Source organism: Rattus norvegicus, chromosome 5 (assembly GCF_036323735.1).
Source record: "Rattus norvegicus strain BN/NHsdMcwi chromosome 5, GRCr8, whole genome shotgun sequence".
Lineage (NCBI taxonomy): Eukaryota > Metazoa > Chordata > Mammalia > Rodentia > Muridae > Rattus > Rattus norvegicus.
In genome coordinates this window covers 163,493,189-163,511,121 of record NC_086023.1, presented here as the reverse complement: position 1 = coordinate 163,511,121, position 17,933 = coordinate 163,493,189, and the positions used below count along the sequence as shown (strand labels likewise).

The 17,933-nt window shown below is 42.2% G+C and overlaps 1 protein-coding gene across 1 annotated transcript in view; it reads left to right on the top strand.

Annotated features, from left to right (window-relative positions):
- Rex2l2 (reduced expression 2 like 2) overlaps nucleotides 1-17,933 on the top strand; it is a 65,091-nt gene that overhangs the window by 34,766 nt on the left and 12,392 nt on the right. The gene's annotated exons all lie outside the window — the stretch shown is intronic.

Below are 17,933 nucleotides of genomic sequence, written 5' to 3'. Positions count from 1 at the left end.
GTCAGAGGAGCTGCTGCGACCGGGATACAGGCAGGAGCGGAGCAGCGGTGTGGAGCGGGAGTGCATTTTCTGCCTCCACTCTTATAATTCTGTTGTGGATATCTTAGCGTTGTCAGGAAGTATGAGATTCTGTGAACTGGGGTTTACGGTGATGTTTTAATTAATTTTGTGGTCGCCAGAATATTTTCCTAAAATAACCTCGTAGATCCTTGGCCACATCTGTAGTTTGTACAGCAGGGTTTTCTTTCAAAAGCTTTAGTAAAGTTCTTCGGGTTCAAATTAATGCATGTTTTCTTAACCCCCCTGTTCCTCCGTTTGCCGTTCCATTTCCCTTTTTCTAGCGGACCAAATACGCATTCCAAGAGAGCTTTGTAGATATTTGACATATGAGTAACTAGTGCAGATTTGATTGAATTAGAAAATATTTGTTATAAAGCCCATTATAAGGCTGTAAATATTAACATTTCCTGAGGTAAGTTATACTCTCCATTAATTTTACACTGAGGTATATGCAGGCTGTGATGTAAACACAGCATTCAGAAGTGTGAATTCATCGACTTAGTTATTAATATTAAACCTTATGTTTGTATAAGAAAGGAAGATAGGATTGCAGCAAGGTGTGGCTGAAGAGAAGATATATTGTAGGTTCTGTTAACCCTGAGTGTTGCCAGAGTAAAAAATCATACCACCGTGTGGGCAAGTTTTATTAAATATTACATCCTGACCAAGTGATGGACTTTGATCACATGATACAGTGGGTTGTATAGACCATTGTAATTTCCCATGAAGCTTTATTATTTTCCCAAGACATGCAGCCTACAGCAGTGCAAGAAGATACCTGGGTCTTGAGTAGTGGTGAGGTCAATTTTTGACTTTTCCAGATTGAGGGAGAAAGCAGTCAGAGTTTTGTGGTTGGGTCCAGACTGAACCAGGCCATGAGACTTGGAGGATAGGAAGGGAATTGAGGATGAGAAGGGAGGATAGAGGGGTTGGCCAAGAGAGAACCAGGATTCAAGAAAGCACCTAGGGAACATTGTGTGCGTGGATATGTTAATAGGCACCACAGTTAGCCATTCTTCCTGATTTCTATGAATCCTTCCATGTTGCAGCCCAGCATGGTGTGAGAGGATGATATCATGCCAAGATATTTTATTAGTGGAAAACTTACTGTAGATTAAGACAGAGTAAGACATGGCCACGAACAGTATTTCCCCATTTTCAGGTCTTCATATACTCAGCAAATCTGCATAACTAAATCAAAACTAAGAGCCTTGGATGGTAAAGGCCAAAGAGACTTCTGACAAAGGATCCAGGTTTGTTAGAGGATTGAACAAGGGATGGGGTGGGGCTCATCTGTCAGTAGGAAGAGGACATGAGTTTGGTTTTGCCAGATTGTATTTCATTAATGATTCTGGAAACTTTCAGTGAGAATAATACTAGAGTCGATCATATGGATTTCTCATGGTCTGCAGTGTGCAGTCAACAGTCAGTTGATGTCAATATTGGATTAGTTCCGAGGCTCTGAAATAGCTGTTGCCCATGGAAACAAAGTTTCTTTTACCCATACTGAATGCAGCCTCAGGGTATGGGTGAGACAAGGGCCATTTACACATGAAGCAAATGCCAGTAGTTGTTTCCCTCCTAAGGACCTGGGACTTTCCTTCTTACATTTTAGCCAGATTTTCAGTTTAATTTATGTATCATTTCCCCTGTGGAATTAGCCTCAGCTCGAAGCAGAATCCCTTCTCTTACCCACAGAGAATCTTGCCACGATGATACCAGTGGCCTTGCCTTGCCTGGCAGAGTGAAGTTGTAGCACACAGGATACATATCTGGGTGTGGTCTTTGATAACTCTGCCCCCCTGCCCCGGTTTGCATAGCAGTTTTTGACACTATGAATGCTACCACTAAGGAGACTGAGGAATCCAAGATAATTGTTGACAGACTGAGTGGTCTGATCTGAATGTTTTTCTCCACAGTGCACTTGCTTCCTGAATCACTTATTCTGTCCAGTCTAAATGATATTCAGTCCTAGAATTGTGTTCTCACTGATGCAGTGTGTTGAATTAGGTCTTAGTATAATGGAGTAATTACTGTTGACCTTTTCTGTACAGTTTGCTTCAGTTTTGTGTCTCTTTGCTTTAGTATTCTGAGGTATTTTTCTTCTCTTCTTACATTCCAGAGAGCTTTTCTACTGAGCAATGTTAGATTTTCCACAGGGCTGTAAAAGACACTTTCATTCTCCTATTGTAATTGTTGTCTGGGAGGCTCACTGCCTCTGTCTGTTTACTTGGCCTCGTCCTGGAAGCCTCTAGCCTCCATACAATCTTATTCAGGCCTTGAGTATTTTCATCTTCTGAGATTTCCTGCTGATCATGCTGCCCCTTTCTTCTTTCCTTTCAATTCTTAACTGGCTGGTTCAACTCAGTTCTCCCAGCTCAAACTCCTCTCCCATCTGACTTATTCAATCTGGTTTTTCTCTCAGACACTGGATTGCTCTGCTTGGCCTACAATTAACTGTAGCGATCGTTTTTAAATCTTCTGGCTTCTCCTTTTCTTGCTCATCTTGCTTTATCTGTCTTTACCTGTGCCTCGCATGTTCTCTCTTCAGTCTGACTGTGTAAAACTCTCCAAGTAAAACTGTTTCCTTCTCCCACTCTGTTGCGCTAATCTCCCAACTGTACTGCACTGCTCTCCATGCATTTTACTGTATTCCTTTACTCTTCTCTTTTTCCTGTACTGTCTTTCTCTCTCTTCAGTAGCGCATATCCTGTTTTGTCAGATCTTTCCTTGATATTTCACATTTTCTGCCATTCAGTTAGACATCACTTTCGAACATAGGTGCCTCCTCTCCATACTCTCTGTTCTTTTGTTGTTTGGGATTAGAGTGGGTAGTAAGGGCTTCCTTGTCTTCTAACCAGAGTAGTTCAAGTTGTGGGCCATGGGCTGAACCACATCCTACGTCAGAACGGTTTCAAATATCACCACATAATATGTGGTTGCCAGTTTTATGTCACCAGTTTATGCTGTAGAATTTCTTCTTCCTGAACTGAAAACCAAAATTCACAAATAATACTCTTCATTAGATAGATGTCACTTTCATCTATTCTGACTTCTACTAGGGATTTTATTGTGAACTTCTTTGCAGATTGTTCAATGAAATTTTGTTCTTTGTGAGACTGTATTCCTTAGCATTTTTAATCTAGAAGGTTTTGCTGGCATCATGAGTGGCAAAGTATGGTTCACATTGTTCTCCATTCCTTGTGTGGGTTAGAGCTTTACTGTGTTGTTCATGAGGAATCAGTCCTCGTTTACCTTATCTGCTGTCAGTACTAGTACCTAATTTTCTGAAATTAACACTACAGCTGCCAGTTATTTTCTCTCAGGCCTTGAAAAATATTATTCCATGCTCTCCTGATTTTAATCTATGGATAAATATTTATTACTACTGTATGCTATTATAACGTCCCCTCTTTTGATGTTAAGGGATAGGACAACTGGGAAGAGATGAACATTGTTACAGCACTTAGATGTGACAGTACATCTTGAAGCAGAGGAAGTCAATCCCTTTAATATTTTCCTAGGGAATGCTAGGCTAGAATGCTATGTATGGTCTTTAGAGTCCCAGTGTCTGAACACTGCACATTGCTATTTGAGTTTATCTACTTTAAAAAGACTGTGGTGAAGCAAGTGACAGTAAACTTTGACTCAAAGGCTCGAAAGTACAGAATTCTGTCTTTTTCAGAATCAGGTGTGTATCTGAGGAAACGTCAGTTCCAAGGTTTAAAGTCGAAGCCCTAGTGTTGATGATGACTTCATGATGAAAGCGTGCAAAACCATGGGCTATCATTCCCATCCTAGAATGAGCTCTTGCTCTGTCTCCATGAAATGGAAAATGTACTTTTCCTGTTTTACACATAGACAAAATAGTTCCATGACACACATTCATGTTCTGTATTCACTATTGTTGGAGCTAAAGCCCAGTATCTATCACTGGACCAGGAATTTATGATCTATTGCTGTTAGAAATGAAAACCATGCTCAGCCTGTGTCACAGGCACAAATCATAAAGTAACATGCTTTGCAAAAATTCCCTGATTACTCCATGGAAATTCATGGATTCCTATGCCCACCTTTTATTACCTACTCGATGCTGTCCTCAAATGCCCAGGGCATCAAGTCTTACATCTTTTAAATTTATGACAGCATTATATTTTTCCCTGCATCTCCATTTTCTGTGGTATATAAATTCCTGTTGTCAATAACTTTGCTATCGTATAAACTAGGGATTAGGTTCATTTTTCATGCATATTACAATTGTTTAGAATATTTAGAGAGAAACATTCTGGTAGTGTATTGCCACGCCCAACCTCGACCAGCAAGGAAGACACGACCACAGGAGATCTTCTTCAAGCAGTTTTATTCAGGAACCTTGATACAATCTTCTGACCTCTCTCTCTTCTGACTCTCTCCCTTCTGACTCTCTTCTGACTCTCTCTCCTCTGACTCTCTCTCTTCTGACTCTCTCTCTTCTGACTCTCTCTCTTCTGACTCTCTCCCTTCTGACTCTCTCTCTTTTCTGACTCTCTCCCTTTCTCTCTTCTGACTCTCTCTCCTTCTGACTTTCTCCCTTTCTTGGGGAACACCCTGCACCACACTTAAATAGCTAGCACTGGCCAGTCCTAGCAAGCCACGTGGGTCATGTAGATAGGCTGTCACTATGCAGAAGGTAGCAGGCCAGGCAGACATAGCCAAATAAGGACTTGTTTACTGCAAGGAGCGCTCACTGTTGGGAGGGTGGAAGGCGGAAACCAGCGCTATCTTTGAGGCATGGCACATCGCAGCTCTCTACAGTTCCCCCTTTTTGTTTAATTAATCAAGCAGGCAAGGGCACCGCTGAGTGTGGTGACCCCCCCACCCCCCCGTCTTAGGATCATCCCTTCATTAAACCCATCGTAGGATACCTTGTCGCCCACAAGGTTCCATGCCTTAGGTAGAAGGGAAGTTGCCCGTCGCTGGGCAAGGTCACTCACATATACTCAGGGGCGAGGTTCAACTAGGTCTTCTGAATGACCGTAAGCCAGGCTTGAGGGGACTGTCCTGCTTCAGTGGCTGTACACCATAGCCGCGTGCCACCTCTGAACAAACCTCATTCTACAGAGACAGCACTGGCTCACTAGGGAGACCAGCAGCAAGAGTCCAGCTAGGGCTCCCATACCTGCCCACTCCCTCAGATGATTCATAGCAGCAGCAATCCAAGATGACAATCCCATAGCCAGTCTAGCATCTGCACATGTGGAGTTCACGGTCACGATGGCTACACGTAGCTGATCCATTAAGAAATCGAATTCTCCAGTCCAATTACCTAAAAAATAACTTGACAACTGTTTAGACAAATTAGAGGAGTGGGCTTAAAGGTCATGACGTATCGGCATGAGTCTCGGGAACACCGATAATTGGCAGCAGCCTGTTCATTGGCATATTCAATTAGAAAAGCTCTCCAATCTAGATACTGCCCTGGGCTGAGGCACGCTCGCACCAGGGTGGTCCAATCATTAGGAGTCATGCAAAATCTGTGCAGAGCCTCTATCTGAGCAATAGTAAAGGAGGCAGTGATACCATGTGTTCTCACTGACTCAGCCAAGGCTTTAATCACCTTGAAATCAAGAGGCTCGTGATATCCTTGTTGATTTGCATCCACATAGACAGGATAGGCCAAATGTAGTTCTGTGCAGACTGCCTTACACACTTCTGGGCAGAATGTACTACCCGAAACTCTACTTCCTCCCTCTACAACATTGCAGGGAGGAGGAGCCGAGGGGAACCGCCCAGGAGGTTCCTCCACCATTTTAGGCTTTTTCCTTTTCTTCTTCTGTCTATTCCTTAGAGACTGTTTCTGCATTTGATCTATCAACTCTTGTAACTCTTCTTCTGAATCTGTTTCGTCTGTTTCCTCCTCTGTATTTGTCTTTTCTGAGTCTGTCTCCTTTGCGCTTCCCTGCTTTTCTGACCTCCTCTTGAAGCATTTCTAGGGCAGCTTGCCCCTTCTCTATAGCTGCCTGACAACATTTCTGATCCTCAAGGCAGCTACGCACTAAGCGCCATACTGTACGGACCCCAGGTCTTAGAGTCCCCTGTTCCCGGGCAAAATCAAGGTCTTTCCCTAACTTGTCCCAGCTTGCCACCGTGAGATTACCAGAGGCTGCAAACCAGGGGGCAATGGCATCGCATTCGCTCAAAAATCTCTCTATAGTGCTTCTTTTTATTTTTAGTTTCTTTCGCTCAAACAGCTCTTGAAGAGCCAGAAAAATTGGACGAGACTGTGAGGTCCCCATGACAAAAACTTTCGTGCTGCTACGGCTAAATTCACCACACGTCTTGCTACTTTCGGTTCGCTGCTACCGCGAACTTTACTTTCGGTTCGCTGCTACCACGAACTTTGCTTTCGGTTCGCTGCTCCTGAATAAATTTTTCAGGCGGTCTACCTCTATCAAATCTGATCAGTATGACTCTGTGAGGTTTCCAGAGCCTAATCACACCTTTTAAAAGCACAAAGACAAAATCTTTGTCCCAAAATACTATGTCCCTTAGTCTGAAACCAGAAAAGCTTGTATCTTGTACTCTCTCCCAGAGTAATAATATAACCATAAAACTCAAAGTCACACCCATCATAATATCTGCTTGTTCCTGGAGCAAATCGACCCTTTGATACAGCAGCAAAATTCCCGCTTTTAACTGACTATCAATATTACCCTAAACATCTAAAGCTTCTGCAACACCTGCGGATAGATTACTTACAGCTGGGGATAAATTACTTACAGCTGCTGCAGTGTGTACTACAGAGGTACGGGATATGGCCGCAGCAATGGCTGCGGTGGCAGAAACTGCTATTAACACTAACAATGGCTGTAGTAATGCAGAAAACTCTCCAGATTTCCAGGTGTAAGTTACGTCCCTCTTAACTTGTCCCAAAACCAGGAACCTTATAGTCTCAATCCGAGAGCTTTGCGACTTGTCCCAAAACCGGGAACCTTATTGTCTCAATCCGAGAACTTAACCCTCGTCCCAAAACCTGGGAACTTTATTGTCTCCTTTTGGTTCGCTGTTACCGCAAACTTTACTTTCGGTTCGCTCCTACTGCGAACTTTACTTTCGGTTCGCTGTTACCGCGAACTTTACTTGCTCACTACCCTGAGACTTTATAGCCGCTTATTTCCCGCGGTCCTTATTGTCCCACCTTACCTTGGGAGCTTTCCAGCGCTGCCCTGACTGCAAGAAGTTCTGATCTCGGAGAGAGTTGAGTCCCTTTATGGTGGATTCGAGGATTCCCCGTACGGGCCACCACTTGCCGCGCCCAACCTCGACCAGCAAGGAAGACACGACCACAGGAGATCTTCTTCAAGCAGTTTTATTCAGGAACCTTGATACAATCTTCTGACCTCTCTCTCTTCTGACTCTCTCTCTTCTGACTCTCCTCTGACTCTCTCTCTTCTGACTCTCTCCCTTCTGACTCTCTCTCTTCTGATTCTCTCCCTTCTGACTCTCTCTCTCTCTTCTGACTCTCTCCCTCTCTCTCTTCTGACTCTCTCTCTTCTGACTCTCCTCTGACTCTCTCTCTTCTGACTCTCTCCCTTCTGACTCTCTCTCTTCTGATTCTCTCCCTTCTGACTCTCTCTCTCTCTTTTGACTCTCTCCCTTTCTCTCTTCTGACTCTCTCTCCTTCTGACTCTCTCCCTTTCTTGGGGAACGCCCTGCACCACACTTAAATAGCTAGCACTGGCCAGTCCTAACAAGCAACGTGGGTCATGTAGATAGGCTGTCACTATGCGGAAGCTAGCGGGCCAGGCAGACATAGCCAAATAAGGACTTGTTTACTGCAAGGAGCGCTCACTGTTGGGAGGGTGGGAGGCGGAAACCAGCGCTATCTTTGAGGCGCGGCACGCAGCTCCCTACAGTGTATTTGCATTATCTGTTTTCTTTGCTATTGTTGATATTCAGAGCTCTTAGAGTTTAATCTGTGTTGTCTAAGTTCCCTAGTACTTGGACTTTTAGGGGAATGGCCTTTGCATCCAAAGTGCCTTAGTGCACTTCCACAGTTAACCTGCCTTCATTCTCTGTGCCATCTCTTGTTATTCATGTTTTCATTATATCCTTGTGTTTCATGTATGTTCTGAGGCAGGTTTTGGATGGGTATCCACCCTGTCATATGTTCATAACTCCATCTTCCATGGTAATGACCGTGTGTGTTCCCACACCTCCACTTCCTCCATCTTTTTCAGCTACCTGTTCCCCCAGTGCATGCTGTTTCCTCAGCACTCTCTGAACTGGCATCTTCCATTTACCAACCACATGTGTCTGACTTGGCCTGAAAGCATCACCGTGCTGTGGTGCAGACAGAATGATATAAATGATTTCCTAGTATTTCTACATATAGCCAGTGTGTCAGGTATAAATTCATTTTTGGGCCTGTGGATCTTTAGAGTGATTTTTGACAGCTTCCAGTGCCATGTGTGTATTTCCTTATTAGGCTGACTCTGTTCAAACAGGAAAGTTTCTGTTACCTACTTGTCCTTTTACACTGGCAGTCATCTACTGTCAGACAGGTTGGTGTTTCACCACAAGGGTCAGCACCTAGGGAGAGCCATTGGTGACTCTTACACCCAGGAGCCTAAAGAGCCCTTGTTAGCAGTTTGTGTGCTAAACCAGCATATCCAAGATCCTTTTAGAGATTGAGTGGCCTTATTACTTGTCAGGTCATTCTTTAGGAATGTATAAAACAAAGTGATATGTTCCTTCAGCCTCTTTTCTAAACTTTGCCTCCCTATTCCATCCCAAGGGTTTTCTTGTTCCCCTTTTAAAGAAAGAGTGAAGCATTTGCATTTTGGTCATCCTTCTTGAGTTTTACGTGTTCTGTTCGTCTAGGGTAATTCGAGCATTTGGGCTAATATCCAGTTACCAATGAGTGCATACCATGTGTGTTTGTCTGTGATTGGGTTACCTCACTCAGGATGATATTTTCCAGTTTCATCCATTTGCTTATGATTTTCATAAAGCTGAGTAGTATTCCGTTGTGTAGATGTACCACATTTTCTGTATCCACTCCTCTGTTGAAGAGCATCTGGGTTCTTTCCACCTTCTGGCTATTATAAATAAGGCTGCTATGAACACAGTGGAACATGTCTCTTTGTTGTATGTTGGGGCATCTTTTGGGTATATGCCCAAGAGAGGTGTAGCTGGGTCCTCAGGCATTGCAATGTCCCAATTTTCTGAGGAACCTCCAGACTGATTTCCAGAATGGTTGTACCAGTCTGTAATCCCACCAACAATGGAGGAGTGTTCTTCTTTCTCCACATCCTCACCAGCATGTGCTGTTGCCAGAGTTTTTGATTTTAGCCATTATGATTGGTGTGAGGTAGAATCTCAGGGTTGTTTTGATTTGCATTTCCCTTATGACTAAAGATGTTGAACATTTCTTTAGGTACTTCTCAGCCATTTGGCATTCCTCAGCTGTGAATTCTTTGTTTAGCTCTGAAACCCCATTTTTAATAGGGTTATTTGTCTCCGTGAGTTCTTTGTATGTTTTGGATATAAGCCCTCTATCAGTTGTAGGATTGGTAAAGAGATCTTTTCCCAATCTGTTGGTTGCCGTTTTGTCCTAACAACAGTGTCCTTTGCCTTACAGAAGCTTTGCAGTTTTTCCCCCCCATCTTTATTAACTTGAGTTTTTCTTATTTACATTTCGATTGTTATTCCCCTTCAAGGTTTCCCCTCCCCATCCTCCCCCCATTACCGCCCTCCCCACAACAATCACATTCACTGGGGGTTCAGTCTTAGCAGGACCAAGGGCTTCCCCTTCCACTGGTGATCTTACTAGGCTTTTCATTGCTACCTATGAGGTTGGAGCCCAGGGCCAGACCATGTATAGTCTTTGGGTAGTGGCTTAGTCCCTGGAAGCTCTGGTTGCTTGGCATTGTTGTTCATATGGGGTCTCAAGCCCCTTCAAGCTCTTCCAGTCCTTTCTCTGATTCCTTCAACGGGGGTCCCGTTCTCAGTTCAGTGGTTTGCTGGCATTTGCCTATGTATAGCTTTGCAGTTTTATGAGATCCCATTCGTTGATTTTTCATCTTAGGACATAAGCCATTGGTGTTTTTTTCAGGAAATTTTCTCCAGTGCCCATGTGTTTGAGATTCTTCCCCACTTTTTCTTTATTAGTTTGAGTGTATCTGGTTTGATGTGGAGGTCCTTGATCCATTGGACTTAAGCTTTGTACAGGGTGATAAGAATGGATCGATCTGGATTCTTCTACATGCTGACCTCCAGTTAGACCAGCACATTTGCTGAAAATGCTATCTTTTTTCCATTGGATGGTTTTGGCTCCTTTGCCAAAAATCAAGTGACTGTAGGTGTGTGGTTTCATTTCTGGGTCTTCAATTCTATTCCACTGGTCTATCTGTCTGTTTCTGTACCAGTACCACATGGTTTTTATGTCTATTGCTCTGTAATACTGTTTGAGTTTAGGGATAATGATTCCCCCAGAAGTCCTTTTATTGTTGAGGATAGTTTTAGCTACCCTGGGTTTTTTGTTATTCCAGATGAATTTGCAAAATGTTGTGTCTAACTCTCTGCAGAATTGGATTGGAATTTTGATGGGGATTGCATTGAATCTGTAGATCGCTTTTGGTAAAATGGCCATTTTTACTATATTAATCCTGCCAATCCATGAGCATGGGAGATCTTTCCATCTTCTGAGATCTTCTTCAGTTTCTTTTTTCAGAGGCTTGAAGTTCTTATCATACAGATATTTCCCTTGCTTGGTTAAAGTCACTCTGAGGTATGTTATATAATTTGGGACTATTATGAAGGGTGTTGTTTCCCTAATTTCTTTCTCGGCTTGTTTCTCTTTTGTGTAGAGGAAGGCTACTGATTTATTTGAGTTAATTTTATACACAGCTAATTTGGTGAAGGTGTTTATCAGGTTTAGTAGTTCTCTGGTGGAACTTTTGGGATCACTTCAGTATACAATCATATCATCTGCAAATAGTGATATTTTGACTTCTTCCTTTCCAATCTGTATCCCCTTGATCTCCTTTTGTTGTCTGATTGCTCTGGCTAGGACCTTGAGAACTATATTGAATAAGTAGGGAGAGAGTCGGCAGTCTTGTCTAGTCCCTTTTTTTAGTGGGATTGCTTCAAGTTTCTTTCCATTTAGTTTAATATTAGCTACTGGTTTGCTGTATATGGCTTTTACTATGTTTAGTTATGGGCCTTGAATTCCTGTTCTTTCCAGGACTTTTATGATGAAGGGGTGTTGAATTTTGTTAAATGTTTTCTCAGCATCTAGTGAAATGATCATGTGGTTTTTATCTTTCAGTTTTTTATTTAGTGGATTACGTTGATGGTTTTCCTTATATTAAGCCATCTCTGCATCTCTGGAATGAAGCCTACTTGATCATGATCGATGATTGTTTTGATGTGCTCTTGGATTTGGTTTGCAAGAATTTTATTGAGTATCTTTGGATCGATATTCATAAGCGGGATTGGTCTGAAGTTCTCTTTCTTTGTTGGGTCTTTGTGTGGTTTAGGTATAAGAGTAATTGTGGCTTCATAGAAGGAATTCAGTTGTGCTCCATCTGTTTGAATTTTGTGGAATAGTTTGGATAGTATTGGTATGAGGTCTTATATGAAGGTCTGATAGAATTCTATACTGAACCCATGTGGACCTGGTTTCTTTTTGGTTGGGAGACTTTTAATGACTCCTTCTATTTATTTAGGAGTTATGGGATTGTTTAAATGGTTTATCTGTTCCTGATTTAACTTTTGTACCTGGTATCTGTCTAGGAAATTGTCCATTTCCTCCAGATTTTCACGTTTTGTTGAATATAGGCTTTTGTAGTACGATCTGATGATTCATTGAGTTTTCTCTGATTCTGTTGTTATATCTCCCTTTTCATTTCTGATTTTGTTAATTTAGACACACTCTCCATGTCCTCTGGTTAGTCTGGCTTAGGGTTTATCTATCTTGTTGATTTTCTCAAAGAACCAGCTTGTGGTTCTGTTGATTCTTTGTATAATCCTTTTTGTTTCTACTTGGTTGATTTCAGCTCTGAGTTTGATTATTTCCTGCCTTCTAGTCCTCCTGTGTGTGTTTGCTTCTTCTTGTTCTAGAGCTTTTAGGTGTGCTGTCAAGCTGCTGATATATGCTCTCTCCTGTTCCTTTTTGCAGGCCCTCAGAGCTATGAGTTTTCCTTTTAGCACAGCTTTCATTGTGTCCCATAAGTTTGGGTATGCTGTACCTTCATTTTCATTAAATTCTAAGAATTCTTTAATTTCTTCCATTATTTCTCCCTTGACCAGTTTATTATTGAGTAGAGCATTATTCAACTTCCATGTATATGTGGACATTCTCTCCATATTTTTATTGAAGACCAACTTTATCCTCTGGTGGTCTGATAGGACGCGTGGGATTATTTCTATCTTTCTGTATTTGTTGAGGCCTGTTTTATGACTAGTTATATGGTCAATTTTGGAGAAAGTACCATGAGGTGGTTAGAAGAATGTATATCCTTTTGTTTTAGGATAGAATGTTCTATAAATGTCTGTTAAGTCCATTTGTTTCATGACTTCTCTTAGTCTGTCTATGTTTGTTTAATTTCTGTTTCCATGATCTGTCCATTGATGAGAGTGGGGTGTTGAAATCTCCTACTGTTATTGTGTGAGGTGCAACGTGTGCTTTGAGGTTCAGTAAGGTTTCTTTTATGTATGCATGTGCCCTTGTATTTTGAGCATAGATATTTAGGATTGAGAGTTCATGTTGGTGGATTTTTTCCTTTGATGAATATCAAGTGTCCTTCTTTATCTTTATTGATGACTTTTGGTTGAAAATCGATTTTATTCGATATTAGAATGGCTACTCAAGCTTGCTTCTTCAGATCATTTGCTTTGAACTCTGTTTTCCAGCCTTTCACTCTGATGTAGTGTCTGTCTTTGTCTCTGAGGCGTGTTTCATGTAGGGAGTGAATTGTTGGGTCCTCCTTGCATATCCAGTTTGTTAATCTGTGTCTTTTTTATTTGGGAATTGAGTCCATTGCTGTTGAGAGATATTAAGGAATAGTGAATGTTACTTCCTGTTATATTCGTGTTTGGATGTGAGTTTATGTTTGTGTGCTTGTCTTCTCTTTGTTTTGTTGTGAAACAATTAGTTTCTTGCTTTTTCTAGGGTGTAGCTTCCCTCATTGTGTTGGGCTTTACCATTTATTATCCTTTGTAGGCTGGATTTGTAGAAAGATATTGTATAAATTTGGTTTTGTCATGGAATATTTTGGTTTCCCCATCTATGTTAATTGAGAGTTTTGCAGGCTACAGTAACCTGGGCTGGCATTTTTGTTCTCTTAGGGGCTGTATGACATCTGTCCAGATCTTTTGGCTTTCATAGTCTCTGGTGAGAAGTCTGGTGTTATTCTGATAGGTCTGCATTCATATGTTACTTGACCTTTTCCCCTTACTGCTGTTTAATATTCTTTCTTTGTTTTGTGCATTTAGTGTTTTGACTATTATATGACGGGAGGAGTTTCTTTTCTGGTCCAATGTATTTGGAGTTCTGTAGGCTTCTTGTATGTTTATGGGCATTTCTTTCTTTAGGTTAGGGATGTTTTCTTCTATGATTTTGTTGAATATATTTACTGGTCCTTCGAGTTGTGAGTCTTCACTCTCTTCTATACCTATTATCCTTAGGTTTGATCTTCTCATTGTGTCCTGGATTTCCTGTATGTTTTGGAGCAGTGTCTTTTTCCGTTTTACATTACCTTTGACAGTTGTGTTGATGATTTCTATGGAATCTTCTGCTCCTGAGATTCTCTCTTCTCTGTCTTGTATTCTGTTGGCCATGCTTGTATCTACGGCTCCTTGTCTCTTCCTTTGGTTTTCTTATATCCAGGGTTGTCTCCCTTTGTGCTTTCTTTATTGCTTCTAATTCCATTTTTAATTCCTTCACCTGTTTGTGTTTCTCTGTAATTCTTTCAGGGATTTTTGCATTTTCTTTCTATAGGCTTCTGCTTGTTTATTTGTGTTTTCCTGCATTTCTCCAAGGGAGTTCTTTATGTCTTTCTTGAAGTCCTCCATCATCATGATCAAATGTGATTTTAAATCTACATCTTGCTTTTGTGGTGTGTTTGGTCATCCAGTGTTTGCTTTGGTGGGAGAATTGGGCTCCGATGATGCCATGTAGTCTTGGTTTCTATTGCTTAGGTTCCTACGCTTGCCTCTTGCCATCAGGTTGTCTCTGGTGTTGCCTTGTTCTGCTATTTCTGACAGTGGTTAGACCGTCCTATAGGCCTGTGTGTCAGGAGTGCAGTAGACCTGTTTTCCTGTTCTCTTTCAGCCAGTTATGAGAACAGTGTTCTGCTTTTAGCCGTGTAGTCGTTCCTGTATACTGGTTTTTAGGTGTTCCCGTGGGCATGTGTCCTGAGTCCACCAGGCAGGTCACTTGGAGCAGAACAGTTGTTCTTACAGCGCAGTGCAGTGTCTGGGCCGCAGCGTTGAGTGCTCCTATCTTCCTGTTTCCAGAGGCCCTATACAGTTTCCTCTTGGGCCAGGGATGTGGGCAAGGGTGGGCAGTACTGGCGGTCTCTTCTGCCCTGCAGTCTCAGGAGTGCCCACCTGTCTGGGCACTGAGCTATCTCTCCCACGTGGTTGGGGAGCAGGGAGCTGTGGCCCGTGATCAGTGAGGCTCGGGCTCCAGCTAGAAACCGGATGAGCCCGGTCCCGGAGGAATTTTGCCTCTGTGTGTCTTGAGTCCACTAGGCGGGTCACTTGGGGCAGAAAAGTTGGTCTTACCTCTGGACTCAGGCCTGGAGTCGCTCCTCAGAGCTGGGTGTCAGCTCTCCATGAGTGCAGCAACCAGAAGGGCCTGTCCTGCCTTTGCTTGGGACCCGGGTCTTCTAGTTTTTTTTTTTTTTATTAACTTGAGTATTATATACATTTCGAGTGTTATTCCCTTTCCCGGTTTCTGGGCAAACATCCCCCTCCCCCCTCCCCTTCCTTATGGGTGTTCCCCTCCCAACCCTCCCCCCATTGCCACCCTCCCCCCCACAGTCTAGTTCACTGGGGGTTCAGTCTTAGCAGGACCCAGGGCTTCCCCTTCCACTGGTGCTCTTACTAGGATATTCATTGCTACCTATGAGGTCAGAGTCCAGGGTCAGTCCATGTATAGTCTTTAGGTAGTGGCTTAGTCTCTTGAAGATCTGGTTGCTTGGCATTTTTGTACATATGGGGTCTCGAGCCCCTTCAAGCTCTTCCAGTTCTTTCTCTGATTCCTTCAACGGGGATCCTATTCTCAGTTCAGTGGTTTGCTGCTGGCATTCGCCTCTGTATTTGCTGTATTCTGGCTGTGTCTCTCAGGAGCGATCTACATCCGGCTCCTGTCCGTCTGCACTTCTTTGCTTCATCCATCTTGTCTAATTGGGTGGCTGTATATGTATGGGCCACATGTGGGGCAGGCTCTGAATGGGTGTTCCTTCAGTCTCTGTTTTAATCTTTGCCTCTCCCTTCCCTGCCAAGGGTATTCTTTTTCCTCATTTAAAGAAGGAGTGAAGCATTGACATTTTGATCATCCGTCTTGAGTTTCGTTTGTTCTAGGGATCTAGGGTAATTCAAGCATTTGGGCTAATAGCCACTTATCAATGAGTGCATACCATGTGTGTCTTTCTGTGATTGGGTTAGCTCACTCAGGATGATATTTTCCAGTTCCAACCATTTGCCTACGAATTTCATAAACTCGTTGTTTTTGATAGCTGAGTAATATTCCATTGTGTAGATGTACCACATTTTCTGTATCCATTCCTCTGTTGAAGGGCATCTGGGTTCTTTCCAGTTTCTGGCTATTATAAATAAGGCTGCGATGAACATAGTGGAGCACGTGTCTCTTTTATATGTTGAGGAATCTTTTGGGTATATGCCCAAGAGAGGTATAGCTGGATCCTCAGGCAGTTCAATGTCCAATTTTCTGAGGAACCTCCAGACTGATTTCCAGAATGGTTGTACCAGTCTGCAATCCCACCAATAATGGAGGAGTGTTCCTCTTTCTCCACATCCTCACCAGCATCTGCTGTCACCTGAGTTTTTGATCTTAGCCATTCTCACTGGTGTGAGGTGAAATCTCAGGGTTGTTTTGATTTACATTTCCCTTATGACTAAAGATGTTGAACATTTCTTTAGGTGTTTCTCAGCCATTCGACATTGCTCAGCTGTGAATTCTTTGTTTAGCTCTGAACCCCATTTTTTAATAGGGTTATTTGTTTCCCTGCGGTCTAACTTCTTGAGTTCTTTGTATGTTTTGGATATAAGGCCTCTATCTGTTGTAGGATTGGTAAAGATCTTTTCCCAATCTGTTGGTTGCCGTTTTGTCCTAACCACAGTGTCCTTTGCCTTACAAAAGCTTTGCAGTTTTATGAGATCCCATTTGTCGATTCTTGATCTTAGAGCGTAAGCCATTGGTGTTTTGTTCAGGAAATTTTTTCCAGTGCCCATGTGTTCCAGATGCTTCCCTAGTTTTTCTTCTATTAGTTTGAGTGTGTCTGGTTTGATGTGGAGGTCCTTGATCCACTTGGACTTAAGCTTTGTACAGGGTGATAAGGATGGATCGATCTGCATTCTTCTACATGTTGCCCTCCAGTTGAACCAGCACCATTTGCTGAAAATGCTATCTTTTTTCCATTGGATGGTTTTGGCTCCTTTGTCAAAAATCAAGTGACCATAGGTGTGTGGGTTCATTTCTGGGTCTTCAATTCTATTCCATTGGTCTATCTGTCTGTCTCTGTACCAATACCATGCAGTTTTTATCACTATTGCTCTGTAATACTGGTTGAGTTCAGGGATAGTGATTCCCCCTGAAGTCCTTTTATTGTAGAGGATAGCTTTAGCTATCCTGGGTTTTTTGTTATTCCAGATGAATTTGCAAATTGTTCTGTCTAACTCTTTGAAGAATTGGATTGGTGTTTTGATGGGGATTGCATTGAATCTGTAGATTGCTTTTGGTAAAATGGCCATTTTTACTATATTAATCCTGCCAATCCATGAGCATGGGAGATCTTTCCATCTTCTGAGTTCTTCTTCAATTTCTTTCCTCAGTGTCTTGAAGTTCTTATTGTACAGATCTTTTACTTGCTTGGTTAAATTCACACCGAGGTACTTTATATTATTTGGGTCTATTATGAAGGGTGTCGTTTCCCTAATTTCATTCTCGGCTTGTTTCTCTTTTGTATAGAGGAAGGCAACTGATTTATTTGAGTTAATTTTATACCCAGCCACTTTGCTGAAGTTGTTTATCAGCTTTAGTAGTTCTCTGGTGGAACTTTTGGGATCACTTAAATATACTATCATATCATCTGCAAATAGTGATATTTTGACCTCTTCTTTTCCGATCTGTATCCCCTTGATCTCCTTTTGTTGTCTGATTGCTCTGGCTAGAACTTCAAGAACTATATTGAATAAGTAGGGAGAGTGTGGGCAGCCTTGTGTAGTCCCTGATTTTAGTGGGATTGCTTCAAGTTTCTCTCCATTTAGTTTAATGTTAGCAACTGGTTTGCTGTATATGGCTTTTACTATGTTCAGGTATGGGCCTTGAATTCCTATTCTTTCCAGGACTTTTATCATGAAGGGGTGTTGAATTTTGTCAAATGCTTTCTCAGCATCTAATGAAATGATCATGTTGTTCTGTTCTTTCAGTTTGTTTATATACTGGATCACGTTGATGGTTTTCTGTATATTAAACCATCCCTGCATGCCTGGGATGAAGCCTACTTGATCATGGTGGATGATTGTTTTGATGTGCTCTTGAATTCGGTTTGCCAGAATTTTATTGAGTATTTTTGCGTCGATATTCATAAGGGAAATTGGTCTGAAGTTCTCTTTCTTTGTTGTGTCTCTGTGTGGTTTAG